We start from the raw sequence: 17,407 nt of genomic DNA, 5'->3' as shown, positions 1-17,407 counted from the left end.
ATCAGAGAAGCGTCTTGCTGGTAATTAAGTCAGACAGCCACAACTGGACAGTGTACAGGGAGTGAGAGACATTGGAGCACTCTGCCCTAAATATGATGTCTTCTTCACACCCTCCCCTCAAGGCTCAGGGATCTCTAGAGGAGAGGAGGCAGAAAGATTATATGAGCCAGGGGTACCCAGGAAAAAGTAACGTCTGTTTATACACATCAGGACTGAGAGAAATGGAAGTCACAGAGACTGGCAGCACAGACAAGACACCACGTTCAAACCAGACAAAATCCTAGTACTAAGAGGGGAAGTGCACACAGAATCCCCCTTCTAACCAAGAAGCAATTGATTACCCAAGTTTTCTCCAGTGAACTATCACTGGATATATGAACCACACTCTAGGAGAGGCCCTATGCCCAGGAGTAGCTGACCAGTGAATTGTTGTTGTTGTTGTTTAGTTTTAATATTTTGTTCTTCGGAGAAAGTAAAACCATTAAATAGAGTGGGGAAGGAGGTGAGAAGAATCTGGGTGGAGTCAGGGGAGGGGGGAGAATATGATCAAACTACACTGTATGAAAAAATGTAAATAAAAAAGGGACATTGTTTGCAGATATGAATTTTTCAAGGAATTAATTTAAAAGATGCATTTATTTACTACGTGTGTATGAGCTTTTGCCTGCATGTGTGTACAGACATCCAGTGCATGCCTGGATGGTGCTGGGGGAAGTTGCCAAGATGATTGGATGCCCTGCAAGTGGGAGTACATACTCTTGGGAACCACCCAGGACCTGTGCTAGAAACCAAGTCATCCTAACCACTGAGCCATCTCTCTGTCCCCATCACACACACTTTCTTGAAGGACATGTGCTTTCAAATTTGTGCTTATTTAATTTTGGTCATATCTTTGCATGTGTGCTGTTTTTGTTTTGTTTTGTTTTTGAGACAGAGTTTCCTCTGTGTAACCCTGACTGTCCTGGACTCACCCAGGCTGCCCTTGAACTCACAGAGATCTACCTGCTTCTGCCTCCTGAGTACTGAGACACCACACCCAACTATGTGCACTAATTTTTTTTTTTTTTAGTTTTTCGAGACAGGGTTTTTCCATGTAGCCCTGGCTGTCCTGGAACTCACTCTGTAGACCAGGCTGGCCTTGAACTCAGAAATCCGCCTGCCTCTGCCTCCCAAGTGCTGGGATTAAAGGCATGTACCACCTCTGCCCAGCACACTAAAATTTTAAAACTAGTTTCATATTATTGTTTTAAAATTGTTTTCTTTCCTTATATTATTTTTATACAAGTTCTCAGTATATAGCCCTTGTTGGCTTGGAGCTCTCTACACCGGGCTGGCCTCAAAACTTACAGAGATTCACCTGCCTCTACCTCCAAGTACTCGGATTAAAGGTGTGTGCTTCTATTTGCCGTGTCTATAACTTGATGCTCATATCATATCCCAGTCCCCTGAGCACTGGGGTTGTATGTGCACCAACATGCCAAGCTGTTTTCAGTTCTCAAAACTACCATGATCTGACAAGGGCTTAAGAGTTTCTCTTGCCTTTATGATTCATGGTTATTTCTCTAACCTTGAAAAGTCTAGCCATATTCATATCTAATATGCCAATGCTCCTGACATTAGAACATAGAGAGATGTAACATAGGAAGTTGTGATATCTGCACAGGCTCGTGCCTAGTCATGCTTCTCAGATCATAAAGGGCATTATCAGCAGAGGCCTTTAATATGGCTCCAGACAGTGGAAGCCCTATATTTTTGTCTTGAATGCACCAGGATTGGCCCACCGTTGAGTGTTTTCTGGAGAAGCAGCTAAATCACATTATAGTGAATGAAAGTGAACCCTTTGTAGATGTAGCCTAGCAACAAGCAGGCCTTGTGGTATATAAAGAGATAAAATAGAACAAAAATGAATAAACTAAAAATGCGTCATCTCTGACTCATTTACAAGACAATAGTGGAACTTCCAGTTTCAAGGGCATTGTGTATCATAAGAGTAGATGAGAACTTGCTAGCACTAGCAGAGAAATCCAGAGCTGAAGAGAAATTTGATTACATCATCTACTTTCTTTAATGTAGTGTCAAACGAATGTGTGCAAAATCTGATTTGCTATTTTACTTGAGTAATACTCTAAGTATACGGTATTAAAAAGTCTTCATGAGGTCTGGAGAGATGTCAAAACTACAGAATAACTGGCTTGGTAGAATGCTTGCCTTGCACACACCTAGCCATAGGTTTGATCCATAGTACACTACCATACAAGCTGACACATTTATTACTTTTCCTAAAGACCTGAGTTCAGTTCTCAGCACCCACATGGTAACTCTAAACAATCTGTAATTTCAGCCTCAGAGTATCACATGCCCTCTTGAGTCCACAGAAGCACACATACAGGTTGAATACGCATACACATATAAAAGAATAGTTTCCAAAAAGAGATAGTATATGATGATAGATGAACAAATAAACATAGGGGAAGGGTCAATTATGCCCAACTCAACCAAATTCATAAACACCTAATAATAATACATTAGAAAGAAATAATCAGATAATTTAGCTAAGTATTTGAGCAACCAAGGAAACTATCAGAATTATCAAATATTTTCCAATAAATACCCTACTCATTAATATTCTGAATGCTCTAATTACAAGACAAATGACAGCTGATTGGATTTAAAACAATACCCAGTTAAGTTGTTTGTGTAATTAATAGTCTTACTGGTAAAGAAATTCAAATAAAAGGATGTAAGTAGATACGCCAAGCAAAAACCAGGGAGAGATAGGTATACTTATAACTTATAAGTTAGACTTTGATCCCAAACGCAAATAGATAAGGCAGGCCACAACATATATTCCCTATATTAATATATAAAGGAATAATCTGTTAAGAATTTAGTAGTACACCAAGCGTGGTGACTCATGCCTTTAATCCCAGCACTCGGGAGGCAGAGGCAGGCGGATTTCTGAGTTCGAGGCCAGCCTGGTCTACAAAACGTGTACTACAATACAGAAATTAACTTTAAAAACATGTTAAAAAAAAAAAAAAAAAAAAAAAAAAAAAAAAAAAAACGAATTTAGTAGTACAGGGCTGGTGAGATGGCTCAGCGCTTAAAAGCGCTGACCACTCTTCAGAAGGTCCTGAGTTCAAATCCCAGAAACCACATGGTGGCTCACAACCACCCGAAATGAGATCTGACACCCTCTTCTAGTGTGTCTGAAGTCAGCTAGAATGTACTTATGTGTAATAATAAATCTTTGGGCCAGATCAAGCAGGGACTGAGCGAGCAGGGCCAACCAAAGCGAGCGGGGTTGACCAGAGCAAGCAGAGGTCCTAAAAATTCAATTCCCAACAACCACATGAAGGCTCACAACCATCTGTACAGCTACAGTGTACTCACATACATAAAACAAATAAATCTTTTTTTTAAAAAAAAGAATTTAGTGGTATAAATATATATGCACCAAATATTAAGGTATATAATTTCATAAATAATTCTAGCCATGAAAAAGCAAATAAGCCATATACATTAATAGTGATCTCAATACATCACGGTTACCAAAAGAGCTGCAATCGAGATTTTAAAAAATCAGGAAGAAAATGCAGAGTTAAACCATACCAGACATGGAAAGGACTTAACAGAAATCTCCAGAATATTGTATGCAACAGCTTCAGAATATACATTCTTCTCAGCAGCTCATGGAACATTCTCATGGAACAAATTAAATCATGCTGTAGGCATTAAATAACGTCTTCACAAGTACAAAATAATCAAGATCATCTCTAATCATATCATAACTGACTAGAAACGGGGGTTGGAGAAATAACTCAGAATGAAAAAGAGCACTGGCTGTTTTTTCAGAGAGCCCAAATTCAATTCCCAGCACCTAAATGGCAGCTCACCACTGTCTGTAACTCCAATTCCAGGAGACTCAACACCTTTACACATGCATGCAGGTAAGACACCAGTACATATGAAATAAAAACAAAGAAATTAAGAAGTAATGAAATAAAACTGGATAGCAACAGACAAAAACCATACAAGGAAAAGGTAGTTTGAGCAGTACCCTGAAGAGACCGATGGGTCATTAAAGCAGTGGAGGGGGGGCGGGGAATAAAGCTCTTGAACAAAGGCACAACTTATCAGAACATTCAACACATACCACACCCAGCTCTAAAGAAAGCTGGCAGTTATGAGTGCTACATTAGTTACCTTTCTTATTACCGTGGGAGAATACTTGCAGAACAACCATCAGAGGAGACTTGAGGCTTAGTTTGGCTTATGTATGGTTCAGGGCTTGGAATCCTTAACAGGGAAGGTGAAAATGCAAAGGGACCAGGTCTACACCCCTTCACGCACACACAAATTAAATAAATTTAAAACCCGCCTGCTAGAGAATCTGAGACATGATAAACACTTTCATCAGATTATCTAGGTAGATCATTGACCTAGGAAGATCTAAGAGATGGGGAGGTCCTGTGGTTCATAGCTGGGTAAAACCATTGACATCTTTTCTCCCCCAGCAGCCTTCAAGTACTTTATGTAACTCTAAAAGCCAGTCTGCTGGAAGGAAAACTTTATATCTTGCAATCAACGTGTGTGATCTTCAGCAATGGTGTCTTCGTCTCCAATTCTGAGGAGTAACCAAGAAGGGTGGCAGAAGCTTCTAACTGTTAGATGCTCTGGGTCTTCCCTGTCCAACGACTCAGAAGGCGTTATCTCACTTTGCTATTGGGATTTTTGTTTCATAACTCCTAGCTTCTAGTAGGCAAGATACACATACTGGTGCAATACTGGCATGACTATGATGGAGTAACCAATCACACTGTTTGTATTATAGATCCATTCCCAAGGAATCCATACCTGGCACTACAAATATGATGAAAAAACCATGCTATAAGGGGTATGCACCAGTCCTCACATGGGAACTTAATATTGCTATTTTGGAAAATGAGCATACCATTAAATTACTGGTTAAATATTTTTATTTGTCCTCATGGATAAATGCTACCTTCCTCCTTAGAGAAGCCCCTCTTCCTTAAATGGCAATGAATGAAGAGACTTGTCATTTCTCAAAATACTGACATTGTCTATTTAACCTTTAAAATTTTTTAATTTAAATTTTATTTTTTTTTGTGTGAATGGATGTTTTGCCTGAAGGAATATCTGTATACTGTTTGTGCCTGGTTTGCTAATCCTAAGGATTTGAGGAGAAAGACCACTGACCTAAATTATCATAGCCAAATTAATTAAACAACCAAGTAATTAATGCAAGCGCTTTTATTTGTGTATATCAGCTGCCTCCCTAAGGTGGGATTCAAGTGGTCAGCACTGGGCATTGGCAAAATAAGGGGTTTTATAGTCAGGGGTGGTATGTTTCCAAATGGGGTATTTTGCAGGCAAATAGGCAGGGTTACAGAAGCCTTACAAGTTGGTCATGACAACAACCTCTTGTAAAGCAAAGATATGATTGCAAGGTGATCATAACAAGGTAGTCATAATAGCCTTCTGAAAGAAAGGTGTGGTTGCTGTTACCTGAAACAGGCAGGACAGAATCATCTGTAGTTAAGGTTATAAGACAATCTATAAGAAACAGATTTAATAAGAAACAGGAAGGAACCTAGTTTGTCTTTATTAGAAGATGGCTTTCAAGCATAAGATGGAAGCAGGCTAGTTCATCAGTGTCCATAGAGGCCAGGAGAGTCACAAACTATTGTAAGCTGCTACATGGCTGCTGGGAACTGAACCCAGGTCCTCTGATGAACAGCAAAGGCTTTTAATCACTAAGACATCTTTAGCATTCATGCATGTTTATAATGTAATCTGGTTGTTCTCTCCATCAACCATTTTACCATCCTGGGATTTCTGTCAACTCTCTCCTTCTCCCTACAGACCTATTTGACAAATCTCTGTTGTTGTTGTTGTTGTTGTTGTTGTTGTTGTTGTTGTTTAAATTTTGTGATCAAGTGAATTCAAATAGGGTTATATATTTGACCATCAGCTTAAAGTTACTCACTGGGGTTTTGTGGGCTCAAAAGTAGGCAATAATTTCACTTCTCCCAGAATGTATTCATAGCCAATAGTGAAGAGTAGACACCTCCTTGGGAATCTCCTCTATCCATGCCGGACAGTCACAGCACCCAGAGCCACTGACTGGAAAGAGAATTCTAAGATTAAGGCTGAAAGTAGCATTTACCTATGAGTATGAGCAAGTACTCAGTAAGTAATTTTATGCTATCTTTATTTAGGTAGATGATAGTACTAAGTTTTGGTCTAGGGCCTGTGACTTCCAGACATTAGGGTGTTTGTTTGTTTGTTTGTTTGTTTGTTTTGACTGAATGTAGAGTATTAGGTATGGGTCTCAGACCCAGTCAGAGAGTGGTTAGCCCCATCGCAGTTGTGCCTGCATTGTGAGCATTAGACAAGGGAAAGTGTTAGATTAGTTAAAGCAGTCGTAAAGAGACAGACTGCAGAAAGAGAAGAGGCTTGGTCTGACCTTAGGAGGGACCATGTTTATTCACGGTAAGGGGACATCTTTCTCACCCAAATGTGCGGATGGCCAAAATGCCTCTAAAGAAGATATGATGCAGCCCCTTATAGGGGTGAAAATGGCTTTCATAATCCACAAGAGAAGCTGAAGATTTAGTCTTTTGGCAGGAAACCATCACTCTTAACTCTAAAAGGATATAAAAATGTAGGGGAGGAGAGTTATGTCTTTTTTTTTTTTTTTTTGTCTGCCTGTCTATTTATTTGTTGCTCAGGAAACTCTTTGTTGGAGGAAATAGTTCTAGGTCCATTGAAGAGGAATTCCTGTAACTTTGATTTTTTTCAAAGTCTCCCAGTTTAGGGCAGAGCAAAGCTTCAACAAACATGTTCTAACAGCTTTATTTTTTCTCCCACAGTTTATATATCTCAACAAAATCTTTCAAGCAGCATAGAAATTACAAGTGACTTCATCCTATTTTTCTCTTGAATAACTATGAAAAACAGTGTGTTCCCCAATACCTTTGCATGAAAAACACTACATAGTACAGATAAAGAAAATAAATTATTCCCAAATACCCATGTACATTCATAACTAAGCAACTTGTTATAAATTATCAATATAAGCAAAAAAGGTAATTTTCTCAGCAAGTTTCTCTTACTGACTGGCAGGGATTTGAGATTACAAAGAAAGGATCAATTATTTTATTATTTATCTTAAAAAGTAATTTATAAAAAACAATCTTACAGGAATCACAAATCTAAACTCATGTCATTTCTACTTTAAATTCTCAGGCTGCACATCTACTCACCAGAAATTTTTATTCAATCATATCAGGAAGCTGAGGGCAAAAATGGGTACCAATTAACCATCTCCAATCCAGCCTCAGTAAGAGTCACATCAGCCAATGATCAATGTTCCCTGACCTCAAAAGGTCTCTAGCTCAACTAATAAGATATGTGCTCCTAAGCTTCAAATTGTTTCCTAAGATTTTCTACATCAGAGCCACTAACAAAAACATCTTAATCTGGCTTCACTATCAATTTTAGCCTTTCAAATGCTTTCTAAGGATGGCGGTCTTAGCTAGCCATCTATATTTCTAAGTTCTTTCTTAGGGTGGTAACTGAATCATTAGTCTGCTCCAGAAGCAATGGTTGAAAAAGATCAAGTCTTATTATTGTGAGTGCCAGAGATACTGCCCAGAGAGGGGCTGGAAGCCCCGTTAGAGCTTTCATACAATTCTTACATTAAGATGGATGTGAAGGCAGCAAGCAGAGCAAAACTCAATGACAGAGTGAAGCCCAAAGGACATGTAGTCCTGAGTGGGTCCCCTGCCTCTCTGAGGCACAAACATCTGGGTTGTGCTAACTTGTGGGCCAGATTCCATGAGTTCTAAAGCCATTTGTTGTTCCTCCTGCATGGCCCTCAGCATCAAAGGCCACAGAGCCCTGCCACAAAAGAGATAGTTCAAAGGACAAGCAGCCTCTTTATAAACAGGTTTTATTGGCCACCCATTAATTACTGGCCTAAAATAAAAATGAGGATTGCCTACATCTCCCATGCCATGCACAGCCCATACTCTCAACAACCACTTCTAACTCTCAGATCAACCCAGTATTTATTTCCCTTATCCTAAGTCAACACAGGGCCAGATACTAAACAGCCTTGCCTTGAGTACAGAGGAATTATACTGGCCATCTGGCTGTATATTCTTTTCCCTAGGAACTCTAGGAAAGGGTATGGCCTGGGCTTCCTCCTGACTCTGGTCTCTGTTTTTTTCAAGTTGAGGGAAGGAGGGGAAACGACAGGATCTCATTCATCCTAGCCTGGTTTTGTAGTCTCTACATAGCCAAGGATAACCCTGAACTTCTGGTTCTCCTCTCCCTCTTACTCCTGCATGCCACCATACCGAGGTCCTATAAAACTGAGGCTCAAACCCAGGTGGGCTAGTTAGTTTGTGTCAACCTGACACAAACCTAGACATGTCTGGGAAAGGGAAAGGGAAATCTCTATTGAGGATTTGCCTCCTCCAGCTTCTCCTGTGGGCATGTCTGTGGAGGCATTTTCTTGATGAATAATGGATGCAGGAAGACCCAGGCAATTGTGGGCAGTACAATTCCTAGGCAAGAGGCCCTGGGTTGTATCAGAAAGAGAGCTAGGTAAGCCATAAGAAGGAAGCCAGTAAGCAGCGTTCCCCCCTCCACAGTTCCTGCCTCTGCTCCTGCTTTTGAGTTCCTGCCATGATGTTCCTCATGATTAAATGGAATCAAGATGTGTAAGCCAAGTAAACTCTCCCCCAACCAAGTTGCTTTTGATTGGTGTTTTACCATGCCGAGAGAGAAACAAATCAGGGTTCCAGGACTCCATGCAGGCTGGGCAAGCACTCTACCAGCTGAGCTGTGTTCCCAGCCTTTACTCTGTTTTAGAAAACTCCTAAAAAAAAAAAAAAAAGACTGGTTTTTCATCACATGACTCAACATTACATGGCATTCACTCTTCTTGGATAAATATAAAAATACACACTTTTGGGTCCTGGAGAGATGACCCAGTGGTTAAAAACATGAGCTGTTCTTCTAGAGGACCCAGGATCAATTCCCAGCAGAAACCTGGAAGCTTAAAAGTATCTGTAACTGCAGTTCCAGAGTATCTAACACTCTCATACACACATACATGCAACATGCAGGCAAAATACCAATATATATTTTGCATGCACCTTCCCGATGTGGTTGAGAGCTGCAGGGTGCTGGTCACACTGGTGCTTTTCCCTACTTGTTTGATCAGTCAGCCTTTAACACCTGTGGCCTGGTATGAAGCCCTTCACCTCCTCTGGCCAGCCAGTTACTCTACAGCCCCCTAATTCTTTCTATCTGGACAACCAAACCCAGACTTGACTTTCTTTCCTATGTATTCAGAGTCAGGATCTACAGTTGGTTACATGCTCAGTCTCTCCTCCCTGCACATGCCTTTTTGAGTAATAATTCACTGACCGCTCCAGGTCTTTCATTCCTATAACTCACCCCCCTGCTGACCTCCCTACCACCTCCTAACTTGCCAGAAACATGTAGCATGTGGAAAATATATCGAGCATCCAAGTCAGTCCTCAAAGTTCCGTAGTGCAAGGCCTGAAGCCTTACTTTGAAGGTCATCACATCTGGCTCCTTTTCTCACTTCTCAGCCAGCCACTCGAGTCTATGAAACGATGTCACATAGCTGTGGCTGTCTCCAGCTTCTGCATTCTGCATCCTGCCTCTTAACCAGTTGTCAGGATCAAAAATGTCACTTAAAGTCCAACTGCACTTGTCTCGCAAGGCTCTTTACACCCCAACTGACTTTGTAACTCTTATCAATGTTATCCATGTACCCAACGGAGAGAACTGGGTCTCAGCCCTCCCATCCCTAATCCATAAGGAATGCCACTGTCACAGCAGGGATGTTGCTTCCAATTTTCTTTTTTTTTTTTAAATCTTTTTTTTTAAGATTTATTTATTATTATATCTAAGTACACTGTAGCTGTCTTCAAATGCACCAGAAGAGAGCGTCAGATCTCATTACGGATGGTTGTGAGCCACCATGTGGTTGCTGGGATTTGAACTCCGGACCTTCAGAAGAGCAGTCGGTGCTCTTAACCACTGAGCCATCTCTCCAGTCCTGCTTCCAATTTTCAATCCACAGGTTCATTCCAGTCCACAAACAAAACTCCATGTATATATCTCACACCTGAACCCCTGAAATAGTAGTCTCTAGGACACTTGTATCACAAAACAAGCAAATAAACAAACAAAAACCCTACCCTAAAACTCCTCATTCTTGACATTCCCCATGAAGATTTCTCATACTGCATGCTGACATGCTCAATCGTAGCTCATAATGCATCCATTCACTTTTCCAAAGACCTAAAACCAAGAGGCTGCCCTGACTCCCTTTTCATCTCACCTTTCAAATATCCTCACTTCTGCATATCATAAAATGTAGGCAGCTTGAATTTAAAAATACCTTCTGAAGTTAGAGGAGCCTGTCTGCTGCCATCTTTCTCTCTCTTTGTGTGTGTGTGTGTGTGTTGGGAGGCGTGGCCCTAAGAGTTAGCAGCAAGCACCTATACTGTCTGAGCCATCTTGCCAGTCTGAGAAGGAGTTTCTTAAGTCTGGGTTACATCTTTGCTTTCTTTTGCATCAGATTTCCCCTAGCTTCCACTTCTCTCAGACAGAGGCACCCCTCAGGCCCTGACTCCAAACATGACATCTGTGTGTCTGTAACCATTTTTAACCACTACTTCCTATCCTTACAGCATATAACAAAGACTTGTAGTTCCTCAAAACCCCCAACTGTGTTTCTTCTTTAAACATTTAAAACATTCTAGGTTCTGTGCCCAGGATTCATTGGTACATTTTACCCATCAGCTGTCAAAAATGAGAACCTCTTACTATAACCCAAGACAAAATGTAGGATACTAGATCTGAAGAACCCCACAGGCTTCTGACACAGGGAGGGAAATGGACAGGAATGAATCTCAAGATATCATCTTTCTTGAGTTTATTCTAGTTTTTAAGATGGAGTCTTACTACGTAGCCTTGGCTGCCCTGGAACTCAGTTCATAGACTAGGCTGCAGTTGAACTAATATAGAGATCCACCTGCCTCTGCCCCAGAGTGCTGAGATTAAGCTGCCCAACGTTTTTGTTCATTTGATTTTGCTTTTGAGACAGGGTTTCTCTGTGTAACCCTGGCTAACCTGGAACTTGCTCTGTAGACCAGGCTGGCCTGAAACATAAAGATCCACCTGCCTCTGCGTCCTGAGTGCTAGGATTAAAGGTGTATGCTACCAACACCCAGTCATACTCATCTTTTTAAAAATATTTTTTAATTTTATTTTGATTTTCTGTTTAAGTCTGTTATAATGGCTATTACTGGATGTCAGCTTGACTACATCTGGAATGAACTACAATTCAGAAATGGAGGGCACACCTGGAATGCAGATTTTGAAGCAGAAGGACACAGGCTTCTGACCTGAATCTTAACATGGGATAACACATTTTTTTGATCCAGATGTTGAGGCAATAGCAGCCATGAAACACTTAGGTTCAAGCAAGGTAGAACATACCTTTAATCTCAGGAGACTGAGGCAAGCAGATCTCTGAGTTCAAAGTCAGCCTGGTACATAGCAAGTTCCAAAACTAGGTGTGATAGTACACACTATTAATCTGGGCCATTCCTTCTGATGGAGAACAATGGGAGAAGGAAGGCTCACTCTTCTTCACCTGCTTGCACTTACTTGCCAGCACATCTGTTGGAACCTACTTCTTCAGAATTCCAGTTTATACAGAAGACCAGCTGAAACAACTAGCCTCATGGAAATGAGCAACTCCTAGATTCTCTTAGACTTCTCATTCACAGCTGCCCATTGTTGGGTTATGTCATTAGCTTAACTGCAGACTGCCATTAAATAAATTCCCTTAATATATAGAGACATCCCATAAGTTCTGTGACTCTAGAGAATCCTGACTAATACATGTGTGTCTGTGCCATGCACATGCAGGTGCCCATGGGAATGAAGAGGGGGCATTGGCTCTCCTGGAGTGGAGCTATAGGCAATCATAAGCCACCTGACACTGGTGCTAAGAGACAAACTCTGGCTCTCTGTAGGAGTGGGGTATGCTTTTACCTGCTGAGCTATCTCTCCAGCCTCCACTTTTCCCCATCTGGGAGTAGTTGGGGTGGGTAAAGAGTGTGAACCCTTGTACTCACATGTGCAGGGTCCATTACTTTCATCACCAAGGGTAAGGGGCCCAGAGGAAAGAGGAAAGTTGTAAGAAACGGGTGCCATCCTAGAAACCACAAGTTGAGTTGTTTCACTTTTGTTTTAATTATTTATTTCGTGAGACTGGGTCTTACTATGTAGCTCTTCACTGGCCTAGAACTCTCTTTATAGACCAGGTTGGCCTCAACCTTACAAAAGATCCACCTGCCTCTACCACCGTAATCTGGCAGGGTTGTGATGCTACCTTGCTACACCACCATACTCTGACAGGGTTGTAATGCTACCTTGCTACAAAGCCCGAGAACATGCTGCTCTCAAGCGGATAATATAAATTCACTTCCTTAGAGGTCAGTGTTGACAGCTTCTTAGGAGATCTGTGGCTCTGGAAAAGAACCAAATCTCTCTGAGGCTTGTCTGTTAAAAAAAAAAAAAAAATGGTTCCTGTCTTCCTGTGTTTATGTGGGTACTAAACATTAATACATCACATTAGCTACTGTTATCTATAGCATTGGGCTCAGTAACTTTTAAATACAGATGTGATATGGTTTTGAAAATGAGCATATAGAGTATATATTTTTAACTTTTCAAGCTTTTAAAAGATATGCCATCAAGATCTCCCATGATAAACAAGTACTTAAAAGTAAATTAATTGCAAGTATGAAAACCTTAAATTTTTTTTACTAACTTCATTTCTAGTTATCTACTAAATGTATAGTTTTAGAGTAATGTTGGTTAACTGGTGTTGAAACCCACAAACGGTCCTCTGGTAATGCAACCTACAGAGGAGATTAACAAGCAGGTCAAATACTAACTGCAACCAGGTCTACCTGCAATATAATGCTCTCAGACTAGAGACTGCTTGAGTCTCATGACCACAATCTTCAATCATCCCATCTGGCCCTGAAATATGGCAAAGGAGGGGGGGAAAGTACTCTGTTCTAAAATATATTACCAGTCCAGTCTAATGGCTTTGTTTTTCTTTTACCAGAGAGTGTTCCCAAGGGAGCAGACAACCCCACACATGGAGTATCTAATCACCTCATTTAGCTCCTTACAAGTAAAGCCTCCTGCAGGAATGAGCCAGAAATAGTTCTGTGCCAACTACAATATTCTGGAGGCTCCAGACTGTGGCCTCATCCACCTTCTGCCCTCCATGACTCAGTTTTCTGCTTAAAGCACATCCAAAATAGCAACTTTGCAGGGCATCGTGGTGCACACCTTTAATCTCAGTACACTTTAGGCAGTGCCAGGAAGGCAGATCTCTAAGTTTGAAGCTAGCCTGGACTACACAGATCCAGAATAGCCAGTGCTGTGCAAAGAGACCACGTCTCAAAATAAAATAATTAAAATGAAATAAAAATAAATTTTAAAAATTAAAAAGCAAACATAGCAACCTGAAAAAGCCCTTGATTCGATCCTCTGGACAGCCCCTGGAAAAAACAAATAGCCCACTTTTTAACAACTTGGTTGCAGGTGACACTGTTTAAAAAATTCTTAGCCAAAAAAAAAAAAATTCTTAGCCAAAATCAGTGGCAAACACTTTGTAAATCTCAGCAATAGGGAGGCTGAAGTTAGAAGGTCACAAGTTTAAAGCCACTAGACATGTTGGTGGGGCCTTCCAGAAGAGGTTGGGGGATGGCAGTGATGAGCCAGCAGAGGGAGTCAGGGGCAATAATGGAGGAAAAGCACGTCTCTGACTAAACCTATCAGGCTTCTGTGACTCTGACCGACCGACTAGAAACCAGATCCTTCTTTATTTATACAAGTTCCACAGAACAAAGACAAATTAATGATTATCCTAGTGGTTCAGATTATGTGTTTGATTTTTTCCTTTTTTTTAACATTTATTTATTTATTTTATGTATATGAGGACACTGTAGTTGTACATGGTTGTGAGCCACCATGTGGTTGCTGGGATTTGAACTCAGGACCTTCAGAAGAGCAGTCAGTGCTCTTAACCGCTGAGCCATCTCACCAGCCTGTTTGATTTTTTTTCATTACCTGTATGTAGTGGCTATTCCTGGTTGTCAACTTGACTATATTTGGAATGAACTACAATCCAGAATTGGAAGGCTCACCAGTGACCCTAATCTGGAGGCTGGGAGATAGAAGTTTCTGATCTGGATCTTGGTATGGAGATCTTGAGACACTGTGGGGATTGAATGCAGAAGATTAAGACAGGGAGATCTCCNAGTNCAAGGTCATCTGGGATTAAAGGTGTGGTNGNACACACCTTTAATCTGGGCTACACCTTCTGCTGGNGACCATATAAGGACATTGGNANAANGGAGTCTGGNTCTNGCTCTTTCGCCTNCTTGCNGTGTGGGACTNAGCAACTGCTAGATCCTTGGACTTCCATTCACAGCTACTACTGAACCATTGTTGGGATTTGGACTGCAGACTGTAAGTCATCAATAAATTCCTTTACTATATAGAAACCATCCGTAAGTTCTGTGACTCTAGAGAACCCTGACTAATACACTGTACATGGTTACAACTCCAATTTAAAGACTCTAAAAAGCATCTTCTCAGGGCTGGTGAGATGGCTCGGCGGGTAAGAGCACCTGACTGCTCTTCCAAAGGTGCAGAGTTCAAATCCCAGCAACCACATGGTGGCTCACAACCACCCTTAACAAGATCTTATTCCCTCTTCTGGAATGTCTGAAGACAGCTACAGTGTACTTACATATAATAAATAAAATAAAATCTTTAAAAAAAAAAAAAAAAAAAAAGCATCTTCTCCAAAGCAAACACATTTATTTATGAGCCTGTTTTTTAGGCTGGCAGCGTTTGTCGAGTTTTTGCTGTTGTTACTGTTCATTTGTTTTTAGGGTTGTTTTTTGTTTGTTTGTTTGCTTGCTTGCTTGCTTGTTTTTTATGTATGTGAGTACACTGTCGCTGCCTTCAGAAGAGGGCATTGGATCCCATTACAGATGGTTGGGAGCTACTATGTGGTGGCTGGAAAAGCAGCCAATGCTCTTAACTGCTGAACCATCTCTTCAGGCCCAGTGTTTGTAGTTTTAAAGCACTCCAGACAAACAGAAAATATCTGAATGAGTCTTTTTATGAATAACAAATACTAGTACCTAACTTTTTTTACTATAACTTCTTTTTTGTTGTTTCATCAGCTACAATATACAGTAGGAAAAGTTTATTTCAGCCAACCTATCATATTTACTAAGTCCTATTCCTCCAGGGCTGTTCCCTGTACAACCCCCTCCCTTTAAACTACATTTTCAGAGAGCTCTAAGCCTATAACAAAAAGAGACCTTGAATCTATAACCTCTTCTCCTGGCCAATCAGAATTTGTCATTTGTGCCTGTTTACCCTGTACCAATTATACTGCTTGAGTTAGCTCAGGGGCCACTACCCCAAGAAGACTCCTGGATCAATGGCTTCCTCAAACACCTGTGAGCACATCGGTGCTTGCAGATCTCCAGGGCAGACTGAAGACTTCCAAATAGTGACCAGATAGAGTTAGTTTTAGGATTTTCCTAGAAACGCTCAGACGTACTTTTCCTCAGGAAAAGACATAAAATGAATCATAATGCAGAAAGTTCCCAAGAATGCAACACATAGAGAAAACCCAAATGTTAGAGAATGAAGGACAGTGATTCAAGGAGTTGTGCTGGGCTTTGCTAGAACCATGTCAAGGAGCTGTGCTGGCTTCATGACTCTCGCCTTTTCTGGTGGATATGGCTGTGCCAACCCATAGCAAAGCCGTGTCTTAACAAACAAACAAAACCAGCCAGGCATGGTAGCTCATGTCTAAAATCTCACTACTCAGAAGTTGAAGTGGAAGGAAGGATCACAAATCTGAGGCCAGTGTGGGCTGTGTAGGCAGACACTGACTTATTCTTTTTTCCAGACAAATAACCTGAGGTCAATCTCCAGGCCCCATTGGGTAGGAGACACATGGCACCTGAAAGTTGTCCTCTGGCCTCCACACATATCACAGGGCACCATACATAGCACACCTGTGACCATACATTTGCACACATAATGATGTACTTAAGATTCTTTCCATAACCATCCCATTACCTTCTGCAAGCCCTCTTTTTAGAACCGATACCACTAAAAACTGTGAAGTCCTTTCTTCTTACACCTGGGAACCTTGTCTTCCTTGATCATCCTGGTTCCTCTTCTAGCATTCATCGTCTCCACTTACCTTCCACTCCAGAATCCTAGACTAAAATAAACCTCTTTCCTTTATAACTGCCCTAAATCAGGCATTTTGTTATAGTGACACTGTTCCCTCAAAAAAAAAAAAATACAAGCCATATTTCAGCTGCTAAATTCTACAAGAGGCTTGTTTATGTCTTCGGTTGTGGGAAGTCTAGGAAGAGATGGTAGAAAAGAATACACATCATTTGGTTGTATTGAATATGCACATTATCTTTTCTTAAGTTTTGTTTTTACTTTATGTGTGTTTGTATGCCACAAGTGTGCCAGTGTCCAAAGAGGCCACTGGGTCTCCTGAAGGTGGAATTGCAGGTGGTTTTTGTACCAACGAACCAACATGTTTGTGCTGTGAACTGAACCCAGGTCTTCTACAAGAACAGATAGTGATCTTAACCATTGAGCCATTTCTTTAGCCTTGATGTATAATCCTGAATATGGTGAGTTCACACGTTGAAAAGGCATGCATCTTATAACTTACATATTTGCAATTCATTGCATATTAACCAGATGGTGGCTCTACTTACCACTGGGCTGCATCATGCCAATCAATATATCAACTTTGACTTTTAAAAATTCATGTATTCATGTCGTGCATGGAGATGAGCACTCTATCTTTATGCACCTCAGAAGGGGGAATCAGATCCCATTACACATAGCTGTGAGCCACCACATGGTTGCTAGGGACTGAACTCGGGACCTCTGGAAGAACAGTCAGTACTCTTAATCACTGAGCCATCTCACTAGAAAAAAAATCCCAACAGCTTGAATATTTGTGTATTCCTAAAATATATAGATAGATAGATATAGATCAGGCAGTGGTGGTACGTGCATTTAATCCAAACAGGAGACAGAGGCAAGGCAGATCTCTGAGTTGGAGGCCAGCTTGGTAAGTTTCAGGACAGCCAGGGCTATACGGAGAAACCCTATCTCCAAAAACAGAGAGAGAGAGAGAGAGAGAGAGAGAGAGAGAGAGAGAGAGAGAGAGAGAGAGAGA

The 17,407-nt window shown here is 41.0% G+C and overlaps 1 long non-coding RNA gene across 1 annotated transcript in view; it reads right to left on the bottom strand.

The window, feature by feature from the left end:
- Positions 1–6,739: 6,739 nt before the first annotated feature.
- The window catches only part of LOC115062617, a 24,186-nt gene continuing 13,518 nt past the window's right edge, over positions 6,740–17,407 (bottom strand). Inside the window, exon 3 of the long non-coding RNA XR_003842569.1 lies at positions 6,740–8,911. This is a non-coding gene — a long non-coding RNA (uncharacterized LOC115062617). The remainder of the gene's footprint in view (positions 8,912–17,407) is intronic.

The sequence above is a fragment of the Mus pahari genome, chromosome 19 (genome assembly GCF_900095145.1).
Source record: "Mus pahari chromosome 19, PAHARI_EIJ_v1.1, whole genome shotgun sequence".
Classification (NCBI taxonomy): Eukaryota; Metazoa; Chordata; class Mammalia; order Rodentia; family Muridae; genus Mus; species Mus pahari.
This window is presented reverse-complemented; position numbering and strand designations above follow the sequence as displayed.